Raw genomic sequence first — 16,570 nt, 5'->3', positions numbered from 1 at the left:
GACTGATCGTTTGCCTCAAATCTCTCCCTACTTCAGTCAGGTTTCTATTCAGCTAACAACTGATCTTTCTAAAGTGCAGATCTGATTATGTTACCTTCCCTAGACCTCTGTTCAATAAATTACAGTATTACTTCCAGGATTAAACATGTTTAGCTTTTAAAGCTGGTCCTAATCTGCGTCCTTCCTGCTTTTCCAGTTCTTTTTTAGGCCTTCCTTCCTTCCATGTACTGTACCATTCAGTAACATGGACCTCCCTGCTGTTCTTCACACATGACACTGCAGCTCAAGACTAAGTATTTTCACTGTCTGTCCCCCATGCCTGGAATTCTCTCCCTCCTCATCTCCATCTCCTGGTTTCTTTGAAGTCCCAGCTAAAATCCCACCTTTTAGAGCAAACCTTCTCTAACCACCCAGTGCTTTCCCTCTTTTACTTATTTCCTATTTGTCCAGTCTATAGCTGGCTTCATGTGTATTTGTTTGTCTGTAGTCTTCCCCATTAGATTGGTAGCTCATTAGGAGAAAGGACTATCTTTTGCATCTTTTCAGTATCCCTAGCCCAGAGCACAGGGCCTACAACACAGTAGATGCTTAATAAATTCTTGTTGACTTAAAATGAGGATGATGCTGGGCAGATATTGAAAAGAAAGGCATGAGGGGTGGTTAAAAATCAGGACAAGTCATCAGGATTCAAGGGAATTTATAAGAATCAGAAAAATCAGCGCAAAATGAGTAGAGGAACTGATGTGCAGACAACCTAGAGCTCCAGTGATTTCACATTGGAGAAAAAAAGGAAAAAGAATTGGTATTAGGTTGATAATGAGTATGCAAATTACAGAAAATTACAGGACAAATTCAAACAAACAAACAAGAACAGTACTTCTGAAGCCAACCTTGGGTTTGCAGGTGAATGAAGGGAAATGGTTGAATCTGAACAGAGGAAATATGTGGCTAGGAAATGCATGCATTTCTCAGAAAAAGTCCTCCTTTACTTTCCCTTGTCTATATTGCTCTGGGTGTGTCACAGACTTTGCTACTTCTTGCTATTTTTTGTTTGTTTGTTTTTTTGAATAAGCATCTTTGGCATCCCCATTCCTGCTGTTTCTACCTCTTTGAGGCCACAGACCAGAACTTAGTGTGAAAGCAAGTCATCCTAACTAATTACCCTAGTCAGGACAGTGTGTCATGCATGCCTATGTCTTGCTATTCTCAGGAGCCAGCAGTCCTCATACCTTCCTCATCAGAGGCAAATTATCTTTTTCCTTGTAGCTTCTTTCTATTCTGCAGTTTGGCCATGTCAAACCCTTGTATTCTGTATCCAGCAAAGAAAGAGAAAGAAAAAAACGCCATGGAATTTGGCGTGTAGCATCAATCCCTCATGATGGTCTTGTTTCAGACACATTATTCTTTCACTGCCATTACCCGTCTCTCTCCTGTCTTTCTAGCTTGTGTTTATGTAGTTTAGCTAAAGATTATACTTCACTCAAGTTCTTCAGTTTCTGGGGTTTTTTGCAGCTTACTTTCTGATGAAACCTCTGGCAATTTCCTCAGGAGGTCTGGCCCTTTACTCTGCTGCCCATTTTTAAACACAATTTGAACAGAACAGACTAGAAGAGTATTAAAATCCAGCTACACATGTGGTTCCAGTCCAGAGATTTACGGAAGCCAAATCCATTTTGGCAAATGCATCAGAGGAGACAGAGAGCTGAGGAATCAGGTCAGGCAGTGGGACAAGAGCTATTCTTTCGTGATGGAGGGGATAGAAGATGGAAAGGAGCAAGGTCAACAATGTAAGGGTTAGCAGGACAGTTCAGATAGAACACAGAAAAGACGAACATGTTTTGGCAAGTCAGCAGTTTTATTTATGAAGACAAAGTTTTATAACCATTCATTTCCTTTCTGATCTTTTAAATTTACCCTAGATAGATAGATGTGGAAAAACCTGTATCCCTACAAAATATAGTGTGGTGGCAGTAGATTGCAATGTAATGTGATTATGTCCTAAAAAATAATTAGAACCTAGATCCAAGGGAAATGAATGTTAGTATGCTGATAATGAATATGCCAATGACAGGACAAAAGAAAAATACACTTTTGACTATGTATATGCACATGTATGTATTTATATATGTATATATACACATACACTCATACATATACACACATATGGATACATACACATGTGTGTATATATGGTTATAGGTATATAGATATATAAATATATTTGTATATAGATGAAAATTTTTAATTTCATTGTTGTAGTGAACTCAGTGTCATAATTCCTTGCACTGATGAAGGTCAGTAGCTCTTCTCTAATTTATGGTCTTAGGGAGCTGCTAAGAACACTGATGGAGAGACTGTGATCTATCCAGGGTCACATAGCTAGTATAGAGGAATGGCAGCACTTGAACTCAGGCCTACATTACTATTGTTACTTAATACTACTTCAATATCCATATTCCTTAAAGAATATTACTTGGCTTCACTTTCTCCCTTTGTAAAATGGGGCCTTTGGACTGGTGAAGTCCGAGCTCCCTTCTTGCTCTAATAGTCTATGATTCCGTGGTCCTACTTAGTGAGTTTTGATGTTAGTCCACAGGAACATTTGTCTAATGGGACAGTGTGAAACACATACATATTATTGCTACAGAGAATTTGCATATATATATATATATATATCATATTGCTGAGAATTATATTTGTATTTCTTTTACATAAGGCACAGAGTAATAATCTCTAAGCTATACATGGATACTGTGAATACAAATTTCCATGTACACCAAAGTTACAATTCTCCTACTTTGTATATTTTGGGTTGCACACATCAACAGACCACATGTAACAAAAATTACAGAAGATCAAAGAACCATAAACACGAACTTGATATCAGCCTTCTCCCCTTGATGGGAACTCACCCAGAGAAGTTCTTTCTGACTCTAGGTTTGGAGTCTAGGTCTTTCTGGAAAGAGTACTGGACCTGGAGCCAGAAAGACCTGACTGAGTTCAAATCCAACCTCAGATAATTACTATTCATGTGACCCCTAGGCAAATCACTTAACTTCTGTTCGCATCAGTTTTCTGATCTGTAAAACAGGGACAATAGCACCTACTTCCCAAGGTGATTGTGAGGATAAATGAGACAATAGTTATAAAGCAGTTAGTACAGTTAGTTCCTGGTACTTCGTAAGTGCTATATAAATGCTAGCTATAGTTATCATCATCATCATCATCATTATTTCTGTGACATTTACTGTTTAAATAAAACTATTCTTTAGTTTGAAACCTTGTGAACCTGAATGATTTTAAGGTGGAGCAGTTGGTTGCCTTTTGGGACAGTCAGATACTAAAGTGCATAGGTCCCACTTGAGTGGGGCAATGAATAAGCTGAGTAAACTTGAGTCTTGAGGGAGCCTCTGACACAAGGTCTATCTATACTGCTTTACTGTGAAAGTTCTCGGTGGAACAACTTTATTAGTCAGGGGTACAAGTTGCAAGTTACTGTGTAAAAGTATGATAGATAGAATAACTCATAGAAGCACTTCATATGTCATTATTTCAAGGATCTGTAATTTTCTAACTATAGGTATTCCTTCAACTGAAACTGAGAGCCTTTCTGTTACTTAATTAGTTTTACTTGCTACACAGTTTTGAGAAAAACTAAAGTGAATTACTACTATCATTGGAGAACTTTTGTACCTGAAATTATTCTTTGCCTCATTGGCAACTTAAAGATAAGCTTCTCCAAATTTAGCTAGGCAAATTCTCGAACAGTAGGCATAGGCTTTGGGGCTGAATTTATCCTGAGAGCCCAATAAGAGCTATAAGAACTTGTGCTCCATGTATATAGGCTTCCTAACCTAGGGTTACTACCATGTCAAGATGAAGCCACTGGAGAAACCATATTGATTCTACTTTGAATTCAAAAATCTAGATTTGTGTAACATCTTTAATTGTATTAAATCCTCTGTCCAAACACTAATGAACAATTCAACTTTGACATTACAAACAAATCCTATTCCTGAGTAAATCTTTTAAAGGTTAATCATTAACTGTAGCTCAGATAGCTGAATATTACTTGTGACTAGTAAAATTAAGTCAATATCAAAGGTTATCTCATGTTTGCATTTGTTTCCCTAGCTCCCAACACAGTGCCTGGCACCAAGTAGGTGCTTAATACATAATTTGCTGATCGATTGATTGATGAATTGAAGAGCAGAAAGTGAACTGTTAGCTTAGATAGAGGCCTCCCTTTTACAAAGTTGATTACAACAGTTAAACCTTTGCTTAAGACAACAATTCTTCTATTAACAGGTCAACACATTTCCTTCCTGCTATTAGTTACGGAAAGATCACAGAAACCATTCTTCAGTGTTTCTGACTGCTGTTAAATTTTCTTTTGGCTGTACTTACAGTTTTGTTATTGATCTTATTATGACGTTGGCTAGACCTTGAAATAAAAGATTTTCTTTTCATGGCTATAGTTTTTCCTATCTTGTGGTTATACCATGGAAGGTCCAATTTTATTCCACATTTGTAGTGTTTCTTAATAAATACTGGAAAGAATCTTAGTTTCAAAGCCACATGTCGATATCTCCAACTTTAACATCTCATCTCCATCTTTGTAACCCTTGAGTATCTCTCACTCATTATCCACCTACATAAACTAAGCTTAAATACGTTTTCCTTAAAGATATTTTTTCTTGAATTATAGTTGGGTACAGATATTATTGGGGTAGTTACATGGCACAGTGAATAGAGTGTCAGACTTGGAATCAAGAAGATTCATCTTCCTGAGTTCAAATACAGACATTAGCTGTATAACCCGGGGCAAGTCACTTAACCTTGTTTGCCTCAGTTTCCTCATCTATAAAATGAGCTGGAGAAGGAAATGACAGATCACTCCAGTATCTTTGCCAAGAAAACCCCAAATGAGGTCATGAAGAGGAATACAATTTAAAAAAACCAACTAAACAACAGATGGTGTACATTGGGTGTGATTAGATTTTTTTATATTTTTTAAGCATCCAGGTAGCTGTCTGTCATCATCATCCTCATCATCCTCATCACATCCAGGCAGTGATTTTAGGCAAAGCAGTTATCCTTCCTGGGGTTCAGTTTCCTTAACTATAAGATGAGGAGTTTGAGGGTTTGAGACTAGATGGACTCTGAGATCCCTTCCAATTCTACATTTGCAATGCCTTGATCCTTACTTTAGGGTGCTTAGCACAGTGTCTTGCACATAGCAAGTACTTAATATATGTTTATATACTGAATTGAACCTAAGCACTCTAGGGAAAGTTATTTAAGCCATTTTAAATCACTAAGAATTAAATCTTTGAAGAGATAGGGCCAAACCAATAATGGGAATAGACAAGTTGTTTGAAAGCAATTAGTACTGTTATCCATTCAGGCAAAAGGTGCCTTCCCCACTCCACCCCCAATTTAGAAATAGAAACAGCAGGAGATTAATCAGCCATATACTGAAGTGTTCATTGCTTTTCTGCAGTTCATACATCATTCTGGGCCAGTTCACAAGACTAATAAATATACTCCTTTAAAAGAAAATTATCTGAACTTTATTAACTTAATAAAGGGATAAAGGATAAAGACACTAGAGATTATTTAAAGCTGTCAGCTCTCTAGAATTTATTTCTTAGTATAACTGCAAAGGGACAACTGTTGTACTGGCAAATGTTTGAAAACTGGCTGCCCCATCCCCCAAAAATGTACATAGAACACCCTTATAAGTTTAATTTGCATTATTGACATTTCTCCATTACTTTCTGAAGTCTGAACAATTAACCAAAACAATAACTCAAGCTCTGATTTATAAATTTGCCAATTTCTGAAGGTATAAATGCTCAAATTGAAAATTTAACAATCCTGTCTCCAGCACATTTCTGGTATGAACACATGATTCTTGCTTAGTATAAGTTGGAGTTGAGTAGAGAGGGGAGCTTTTAGAAAATTATCATTAAAATAAAAGCTGCTATATTAATTATAAATACAAAGAAGCTTGGACAACTCCAAATGCCTAGAAAAGCTATGAATGTACATTTGGTGGGTGTATAGTAAATATGTCTTAACTCAGTTTTATCACTTTGGAATTTGTGATCATGTGAGGAGCCAAGCCATTTACTTTTACAGTAAATTTACTTTTACAGTAGCTATGATGAAAGGGCACATTAAACAAATTAACAGAGTCCAAGAATACACAGAACCAACTAAACCTACCTAAGTGAGTAGAAAGTAGATCCCTTAGGGAGATGAGCTCATTCTGGTTTGTAAGCAAATCCTGGATCTAATTTAATCCTTAGAGCAGATTCAGGAAGCTCTCCACTAACGGTGTTAATGTTGGTCATTTGAGTTACTTTGGGAAAGTCTCTTCAAAAGGTTACCATGGTCTCAGGGCTAAAAAGTTTTAGGTCTCAGACTTGACTCCTAGATTTTCTGACTCCAAGTTCATCACTCATTCCATTATACCATGGCTACCTAAGAAAAAGAGTAAGCAGTTTGTTTTTGGCACTAATTATCTGGCCTCGTTATTCCTCCATCACACCACCTCCAGCTTCTAGGACTCTCAGGTTGCTTCCTAATCCTTTCAAACCTAGATGAAAAGTTCACTCCCTGACCTTTTTCCATTTGTCTTTTTCCAACCCAGGCTCCTTCTTTTTCAAGTCCAAAGTCAAGTTTTTCTTTGGTGTCTCAGATCTTTGGGATCCACTGTCTGGTAACAAGTGCTAATAAATTACTAAAATTTAACATCCTTCCTCCAAACCAGGAAATAAGAAAAATAATGGAGGGTTTTGGGAGGAGAAAAAATGCCTTAATTTAAAACTCAGCTAAGATAAAGGGTTGGGGTGTAGTTGCAGGGGATCATTGAACCTTTCATTTACTCTCCAATTACACCTCTTTACTCGCTCTTCGTTGTATCTGTGGCTCTCTCTCTCTCTCTCTCTCTCTCTCTCTCTCTCTTTCTCTCTCACTCTCTCCCTTAATCTTTACTTTAGTCCTTCCCTGTCATCACTTCAAGAACTTTATTTTCATATGATGAGATCTTGACACAGCACAGGGATCATAGCATTTAGAGCTGAAAGGCACCTTAGAGATCAAGTCCAATCTCTTCTATTGACAGATGAGGGAAGAGGTCCAAAGAGACCAAGTTGCTTCTTACTGGACCATATAGGCAATAAATAGCAGAGCACAGACTTGAACACAGGTTCCCTGATTCCAAATCCAGTGTAGATCTCACTATGTTACTAATATCTTTCCTTCCACCATGAATAACTGAGCAGTGAGAGGATTTTATGCCTTGGTTTTATATGGCCTTTATTTTATACCCTCCTCATCTTTTTCAAAAAATTGCTTAAAGAAACTGGTTGTGGGGAGCACTAGCATCACAGTAAAATTACACTTGATGCTGGCAGCAACCTTTGTTAGGCCTGTATGGGCTTTGGGACCACCTCTATGTCAGCTTGTTGAGTTATGGAAGGTGGCTTTTTCTATTTCCCTTATGGCAGTCAGTGTAATAATGTCAGGCACAGTGTGTACTTCCAGCTGTATAGAAATGAAGAAGAGTATCTAAAATGTTAACTGGATTTATTGGTTGAAAGTACAATGCAGACAGCAAATCTGAAAAAAGCCACAAGGGGATTTGGCTCCTTGTTTTCTGGATTCCAAATACAAAAAGACATTATACTGCAGAGAAAGACAAACCACATTAAAAAACAATAAAGCCCTCCTTTATTCACTGGAAGGTCAAAAACTGATGCTGAAACAAATACTTTGGCCACATATGAGAAGATGGGATCCATTGGAAAGGGCTCTGATGTTGGGAGAGATTGAAGGAAAAAGGAAAAAGGGATGGCAGAGGATGACTTGGATAGATGGTGTCATGGAAGCAATGAACCTAAGGTTGGACAGACTTCAAGGGATAGTGGAGGATAGAAGGAGCCTGCGAACTATGGTTCGTGGGGTCACAGAGAGTTGGACACCACTAAAGGACTAAACAACAACAATTTCCTCTATGAGGAAGAGAGAGTTTTTGTGTCTGAGAAACTCAAATTATTGGAGTACTGAGAGTACTCCATGAGTGGGTGTGTATGCATACATGGTACCCAAGGTCAAGTTCCTGACTGCATTAGGAGAGAAAGGACAGCTGCAAAGTTGTCCTCTTAGAAAACAGAAAAGAGGGGGAGACAACCAGCTTAGAAATCACAGAAGTATAGATCTACAACTGGAAGATACCTTGGAGATCATCTAGTCAAATCCCTTCATTTCACTTATAAGAGAGTAGAGCTAGAGTTAGTGACTTACCCAAAGCCACATGGGTCATACATAGCAAATCTGGAACTAGAATTCAGACCCTCTGACTCCAAATATGATGCTTTTCACATGGCACCTTGCTATATCTCTCTACCACATAAGAAATCAAGACTCTGATGTGCTACCTTATAGATATATAAATAGTGCAATTATAATTTGATGTTCATATTTCTTGTGTTGTGTTAAGATCACCTATTTACTAAAGAAATTACCACTTGGTTAAATAATTTTAATTTAGTGACTTTGTCCAATTAAATTTTATTTTTTATAGATTACTAATGGTTCTATCAGTTATAGACCTCATTTCTCAGTGAGCTAGATATCTCTACCATATATGTCTAGTGTAGATTTCATGAAAATCTATTAAAATGAAAAGGACATGTCAAATTAAGTTTTATTTTTTTCAAGATGGTAGTTAACTACAAATTAAATTTATCAGAATTCCATTCAATGAAATTCAATAAGAATTAAGCACTTACTGTGTACTAGACAATGTTCAAAACTTGAAAGAGTCCTATCCTCAAATGGCTTACATTCTTTTGGGGGAAACAATGCTTTTATAGATGAATACAGAATCAATATAATTTGGTGTCGAGGATATGAGGTAGAAAGCCCCTGTTGGGAAGATCTCTTATAAGAAGGAGAGCAAAGACAAAGAGGGAGTGTATTTCATTATTTGAGGTGGTTTGGTTGGAATGTAGAGTATTTTAAGGGGAATAATATGACCAGAGGTGAAAACTTATAAATGTCAAATCAGAGGACTTTGTATTTTATACTGGAAGCAATAGCAGACCAGAGAAGCTTCTTGAGTAGAAGCCCGGTTTGATTAGACCTATGTTTTAAGATACCCTAAAGTTGTGGAACAAATGTGGTCAGAATTAGCTATCACCTTCAAAAATTATGGGATAAAGCAGAAAGATCTATATGATATGATTGCTCAGTCTCTTAACCAACTGTTTCTTTTCCCTTACAATTTATCTCATACACCACTGCCAGATAATTCCTAATTATGAATATAATCTCAGTCCCAAAACCCACTGGTATGGAACTTTCTCCTCAGTGGTGAAGGTTAAAACCTCCCATGCTGGCATGAGGGGCTAGGCAAAGTTGGTGAGGGAGAGAAGAGAGTCCACTAGACTTTTTCCAAATCTCTTCTTTTTTTTTTTTTCATTTTCTTAAAGTCTCTTCAAATTGTTTCACGTTCTTCTCTCTTCCAGCTTCAGAAGAGAAGGTGGATGATGCTGCCCCCTCTTCAGACTGCTAAAGGAAAATAGGACTCTGGGAAGAAACCAACAGGAGAGGCCAATAAATATACACAGTTGAAGCGTTTATCATAAGCTCTGGCACTCACAGCTCATCAGTACCCTCAGCAACCTCTGCCCCTCTGAGTGGAAGGCCGGAGGGCAGAACAAAAAACTCATCCCAAAGCCTCCGTTTAGATAAGCTCATAAGCCAAACATTTCTCACCAGCTGCACTTCTTGTATTCCCCTCCATCATTCCCATCCCAGTTCCTTCCTCTCCCCTTTGGCTTCCTTTCATGTGGTATCTTCTCCCATTTGTCTGTAAACTCCTTTGTTTTTCCTATTTGTATTGTCAGTGCTTAACATAGTGCCTGCTACATAGCAGGAGCTTAATAAAATGTTTATTAAATTGAATTGAAAATCTTTACTATGGGCATTATAATTTCTCATTATATGACATATATTATATTTTCTAACACATATAACACATAATTTGGAGGCACTATGGCATCATAGGAAGACAGCTGGCCTGGGGATAAGGAAGACTTTGGTTCCACCTCTGATTCTGACACTTACTGAAGTCTCCTTGCCATGGCCTCATGCTCTGATAATTTCTACCCTCCAGGAAACTGTAACTCACTCTTGGCTCCCAGTAGGAGCTAAGGATAGATAAGCCTTTTGCCTTATCTTGCCAGGAGACAGGTCTTTCCCCCACAGCCACTTCCTCTAGTCTTTTTTTTTTTACCATGTCTCCTCTCTCTCCCCATTCCTCCTTTCCAGCTCACATCTATGTGTTGTTTTCTCACATTAGAATATAATCCCTTTGAGGGCAGAAGCTGTCATCTTGCTTGCTTATATTTGTATCCCTAGAACTTAAGACAGTTCTGGACACATAGAAAACACGTAATATGTGCTTTCCCAACATATCCATTTGTACTGGCTTTGCACTGGGCAAGCTAGCTTCTAGATATCTCTGAGATTACAGGTTGCCGATCTCCATTAGCAAAGAGAATTCTTTTTATTTATTTTTTTTGTGAATTTTTTATGCTGTAGAAATCACTGGTTCTGTAAAAAAAAAAAAAAATGAAATCAAGTCAAAGGGAGCAGAAATTTGGATTTCTATTACTTAGCCAGATGGCAAAGTAGGTAGAGCTCTGGGCCTGGCTTCAGGAAGACCTTAGTTCAAATCTAGCCTCAGATTATTTCCTAGCTGTGTGACCCTGGGCAAGTCCCTTTACCTCTTTTGGTATCAGTTTCTCTATCTGTAAAATGGAAAATAATAGTACCCACCTCTGAGGGTTGTTGTGAGAATCAAATGAGATAATGTTTGTGCAGTGCATAGCACATAAGTGCCTGGTCTATAATAAACACTAAGTGCTAACTGTTATCATCATGATCATTTTGATGGTAGAGGAATTGAACTGAATGGAACTCTAAGGAATCATCTGGCCAATTGCTAAGTCATCCAGAGCTGAAGGCAACTGTACCTCTCTTGAAAATGTGATGTTCAAGGTTCCTTTCAGATACAGATACATAAACGAAACTTCCAGTGAAGGAAAATGTTCTATACAAAAGTGACGCTATGATACTTTCCATTTCCAACTGGCTTTGAGCTGTGATCACACTGCTCAAGTCAGACTGGGCCAGCGAAGAGTTGTCTGGGCCACAGTTGACCAGTCCACATGGAGAATGAACTCAAGAGATTAACACTAACCAACTGACCTAACTGCTCATATTAGAGGAAAAGTTCACAAATAAAGAAGGAAAACAGCATTTTTAAAGGGTACAGTGGTGCAGCATTGAGTGGATAGAATTGTATATTTTTAATTGATTCACGGAGTTCATTGACATATTCTATGAGTGGTTAGAACTGTATATTTTTCATTGAGAAAACGTGTTATTTGAGGAATTGAAAAACTGATATATTAAAATATTTACTGAGAAACAACTATGTGACTATTCACGTAAAAATGAAGAAAAAATATTGTTGAGAGTACTTTTAATTTCATAAAATAATCCTATAATTTAAGAAATACTGAAACAATAACTGAAGTATGGATTTGTTGTTTTAGGGTGATCAAGTATTTTTTTTGTTGCTTAGAGTGCCATCTAGTGATATGTGTATGAAATAGCTTGAATGAAACCTGGGTAAGGATCCTGAGCAAAGACGTACACATACTTGGTTAAGCCAAGTCTACTGAAGTTCCAGGTGCCAAGTTACAGTGTCCAAAAAACATTAGCTTCTGCCCAGGAGACCCAGATCTGCAGAAAAGGAAAACAGAAGGTGAAGCATGAGCACTTAAGGAATTAACCTGAATGTTCACACGCATATACACTATTCATTTGGTGCTGATATCCAGAGAGATTCCCTATGATCTTGTTACAAATCAGACTCATTTGAAATATACACAACATGTGTCTTTTAAAATATATACATATGAATGCAAGCTCTTGCCTTATGCCTGAATTATGCCTTTAACCTTAAGGTGTTTCTCAGCCTCTGGGAAAATTTCTCCCCTCCACCACAATGCATAAGTTTCCAACTCAATTCAATAGACATATATAGGAGCATGCTGTAGCAGCACACCCAGGATGGCCAGCTAGCACAGGTTCTTTGATCTGCTTTATAAAGGAAAGATAGCTTTGAAGAGGTTAACAATTCTTCTTTAATTATACATATATAAGTCATTCACAAGTTCAGAGGATAGGTTAACACCCTGAACATGGAGAAAATACAAACAGAGACAATATAAGCAGAGAAATTGCAACCAAGATCAACAGATAAGGCTTCATCTGCACTACTGAATGGGAAAGAACCAACATCTGAGTAGTATGTGGGGGGAGTCTTAACAGACAGCTACTCAGAGTCCCATCCAGGAAATCAAAAAGTCCTTCCCTTAAGTGAAACCCCCAAAGCAAAATACCAACCTCCTAGTATACGTAGTTTTCAGCTAATAGGCTCAGAGACAGAAGGCATCACAACCCTGACTCAGTGACTAATTACCTTAGTACCAAAAGGTGTGAAAGCCTTCGTACAAGCAAACCTCTCCCTAAGCAATCTTCTCCATAGGCAAGTTCCTCCCCCAGTGGGCTTTATGTGACTCAAGATGTATCATGGTGGTTCAGAGTTTAAAACAGCAAGAAATCCATGACTGAACGCATGTTCACACACACCTATTAATGGATAGGGAAGATCTTCCATTCCATTAACATTACACATGCATATTTGATAGCAGAGGAATTAGAATTGGTGTCCCTATCACGGTAACCAGAACAAAAGCATTTTATTTAGCAAAATTGACAAGTCCTTGGGCTTTCAGTTTGAAACATTCCATCAAAATTTATACTGCAGCAATTTTCTGCAGAAGGACATACAATCAACATGAAATATGACCAAAACCATTACCAAGAAATTACTTTAGAAAACACTAGTTGGGATACTATCAATAGTGAGGCATTTTAAGTGCCTGGATTACATTTTTCTTAGTAGTCATTTAAAAAATAAAATGAGATATTTTGAAAATGTTGGAGAAAAAATAGAGTAGACATACTATCAATTTGATGAAATCCAGACACGTTTCCTTTTAGAGGTTTTGAATCTAACTATATTTTGAATTTGAATCCTATTAAGGCAGATGTTTTCCTCCTCAAAATGATGCTATCGCTCTAAACTGTTCATGCTTTTTGACCCAGAGATCTCTTTACTGGTCATACTTCTCAAGAAAGTCAATGACAGAGAGCAAGATCCTATGTGTATCAAAGTATTCACAGCAAAACTTCTGGTGGAAGAAAAAAAAACCCCACAAAAAATCCTATACAATTCTGATTTCTCTTTCCCAGCCTCTCCCTTCCCTCAACACAGTAGCTCATTGAACAGTGCCTGAGAAAATTATGGTCAGTTAAGCAAAGGAATGTTGTTAGGGCATAAGACAGCAAACATAAGGGAAGTCAAAGAAACAAGCAAAGACTTGTGTGAAGTGATAGAGTGGAAGGAGGAAATAATATGCACAATATTTTTGTTGTTGTTGTTGAGTTGTGACTGCTTTTTTGTGACCCACTTGGAGTTCTCTTGGTAAAAGGACTGGAACGGTTTGCGATTTTCTTCTCCAGCTCATTTTACAGATGAGGAAACTGAGTTTGCCTGATGAAGCAAACAGAGTTAGGTGACTTCCCCAGGGTGACACAGCTAGTAAGGGTGGATTTGAACTCAGGTCTATGGTGATTCCAGGGTCAGCACTCTATCCACTGTGCCATCTAGCCACCCATATATAGTACTCCAGTAACAACAATAAAAGGGCATCAAAACTGGGTTAAATGCAATCAGTGATCTTGTTCTTAGAGGATAGATGATGAAGCATGGATGTCTTTATTAGAGAGATGAGACCTACTGCTACAGGATATTCACATATACTGTCAGACATGGTCTATCAGTTGGTATAAAAATAATAAAAAGCATCAATAACATTTAAAAAATTATTCTGTAAAAATAGATAAATAACCAAGCACACAAAGCATTTATTAAGTACTTCTATATGCCAAGTACTGTGTTGTGTTAAAAATATGAATAGAAGCAGAAAGAAAGATTGCATTTTAATGAGGAAGAAAAAATCCAAGGTTTGGTGGGAAAAAGAGAGCTGTGTGACTTTGAATAAGTCATTTTAACTTGAGCCTCAACTTCCTCAGTTGTAATAATAATCCTTGTACCACTTGCCTCAGAGGATTATTATGAGATCACTACTTCATAAACTTTGAAGTCCTATAGATGTGTTTATTATAGTTCTAACTCCTACAGATCAGGGAACTGTGATTTCTTTGGTGCAGACCTTTCCCTCACAACTTTTCTACAGCTTTGATTTGCAAGAGTTGCTGTGGCTAAAAATGTCATCCCCTGGAGCCTATCTGGAAATACACTTCCCTGGCTTAGGCTGCTCCTTTGACAATGGGCAAGCAATCCATCACCAGTCTCACATTCGAAGCCTTTCCAGCTTACTGGAGCCTACCAGAATTAGCATTCTGCTACAACAGCTTTGAGAATCCAGTCACCTTCACACCACAATGAGTCAGAATAGAAATAAAGTGGAAAATTATTGTAATTATAGAATAACAACAACGACAAATATAGCTGCCGTTACAATTCCCCACTTCCCAATGGTGGAAGTGAGGGTCCTATCAATACTCCTGACCTAGAACATGGAGAAGGCTGCTCACATCCTCTGGATGAGCAAAGAATCTCCAAATATAATCTTTCTGTTAAGATGGAAGACCTCTAGGATTTACCGACTGTCCTGCTGCTATGCCCTGAACACTGCCATTTGACTTGCCAAAATACCCAAAGGACCCTTAGGTGTTGCCATCCAAACAGATGCAGCAACTTTAGGAGATCCGAGGTCTTTCCATTTGCTGCTGAATTCTCTTCTTATGGGTTGTCAGCTTCAATTAGATAAGGGGTTTCTTGAGAACAGATTTTTTTTTCTATTTTTCTATTCTTACTCCCAGCACTTAACACTGTCATTGGTTCATACAGAGTACTTAATAAATGCAAAAAAAAAAAAATAGTTAATTAATTAATTCCATTCTTAGATCAATGTGATTCTTGGCATAGGTCACTGGCATAACACTTAATTCAAATTGTTTAAACTGCAGGGAATCAGCTATTATTCATGAATCTTCCATCTTCTAACTCAAATTCCCAATTAAGGAGCTTCATTCTGAATTCATACATTTATTTGTACAATTCTTATATGAAGATTGTTTTCTTGTTGAAATTTAATTAGTCAGAGCCATCATACTCATGGCTGTATTATGTATAGTACTGAGAAATTTTTGGTAACGGTGCCTTTTAGATGGGGTAAAAATAATGCATTTCTTTGAATATCAGATATATATCTTCCCTGCCTCCTCCTCCCTCAATCCATCCAACATTGAGAATATTTTTTAAATGTTACTAAAAGTTTGACCATGACGACACTTCATATTTAATTAGATAATGAGTCCATCATATGTGAATACTTTCCCTTAAAGATCTAAGGAATCTTCTAAGTGAAAAAAGATATTCTGAATAATTTTTCTTTGTGATTTCATAAAAAGATGGCTATTTCATAAGCCCTTGTTTTTGCCACTAGAGTTTGCCTTATTTATGCTTACTATTTTGAGGGTTCACAAGTGATATTCTGATTTCCAAAATGCCTCCTTTACCTTTAAGTACAGATAAAGCACTTCATCCTACAATTAGGGTTAAAGCACAATAGGCAAATACCCCTGGGAGAAATCGCGTTTACAAGTTCACACTGAGGCATATACGCTTATATTGCAGGTTTTACCAAAAGAAGATTATCTAGGGAAAGGCAGCAGGTAGGTGGAGTGAACATGGGGTTTCCTGGATCCTCTCCAGAAGGGTAGGAACCCTCCTCATCCTTCCTTCACCCCCAAGCAAAGAAATGACTTGTAACATAGTTTTGCTTGGGGTTGGCCATTTGGGTATACCATAATGATCTTAAAATTGGTCAATTAGATTGATGTCGTTTCGAGACATCACTTTGCAAATCACAGACTGGTTGGGTAGCATAAATAGGTTTCTCTAAGGGAAATATTGTTATTATTAATTATACTAATAAATGATAAAGGAGACTAAGTTTCTAAAGTGCTTTCATAGTGATTATCCCATTTGATTCTCACAATAACCCTGTAATATCATAGCACTTTTATAATTCTTGTTAATAGATGAGGAAATCGAGGACCAGTTTGATTAAATGCCTTGCCCAAGTTGCTTCGGCTAGTGAGTCAGATTCAGAGCTTGAACTCAGGTCTCTTGAACTCCATGGATGGCCCTGTGTCTACTATACTATACACAGTCTCAAAAAAGAAAAAACATAGTGGTCTGAATATAAGCAGTATTTTCTATCTTTTCATATCAACACTTAATAGCTTAAGACTGCATTAAGACTTTTGGAATATCCTGTATAAAAGCCTAAACACTGCCTGTGATTGTTATTTTTTGGTTAGATAT

The 16,570-nt window shown here is 37.4% G+C and overlaps 1 long non-coding RNA gene across 1 annotated transcript in view; it reads left to right on the top strand.

The window, feature by feature from the left end:
• The window catches only part of LOC140533310 (uncharacterized), a 28,127-nt gene extending 18,142 nt beyond the window's left edge, over positions 1-9,985 (top strand). The window contains exon 3 of the long non-coding RNA XR_011976872.1: positions 9,540-9,985. This is a non-coding gene — a long non-coding RNA (uncharacterized lncRNA). The remainder of the gene's footprint in view (positions 1-9,539) is intronic.
• Positions 9,986-16,570: the final 6,585 nt, after the last annotated feature.

The sequence above is a fragment of the Notamacropus eugenii genome, chromosome 3 (assembly GCF_028372415.1).
Source record: "Notamacropus eugenii isolate mMacEug1 chromosome 3, mMacEug1.pri_v2, whole genome shotgun sequence".
NCBI classification, from domain to species: Eukaryota; Metazoa; Chordata; class Mammalia; order Diprotodontia; family Macropodidae; genus Notamacropus; species Notamacropus eugenii.
The sequence above is the reverse complement of the archived record's forward strand: the minus strand, read 5'-3'. Positions and strand labels throughout refer to the sequence as shown.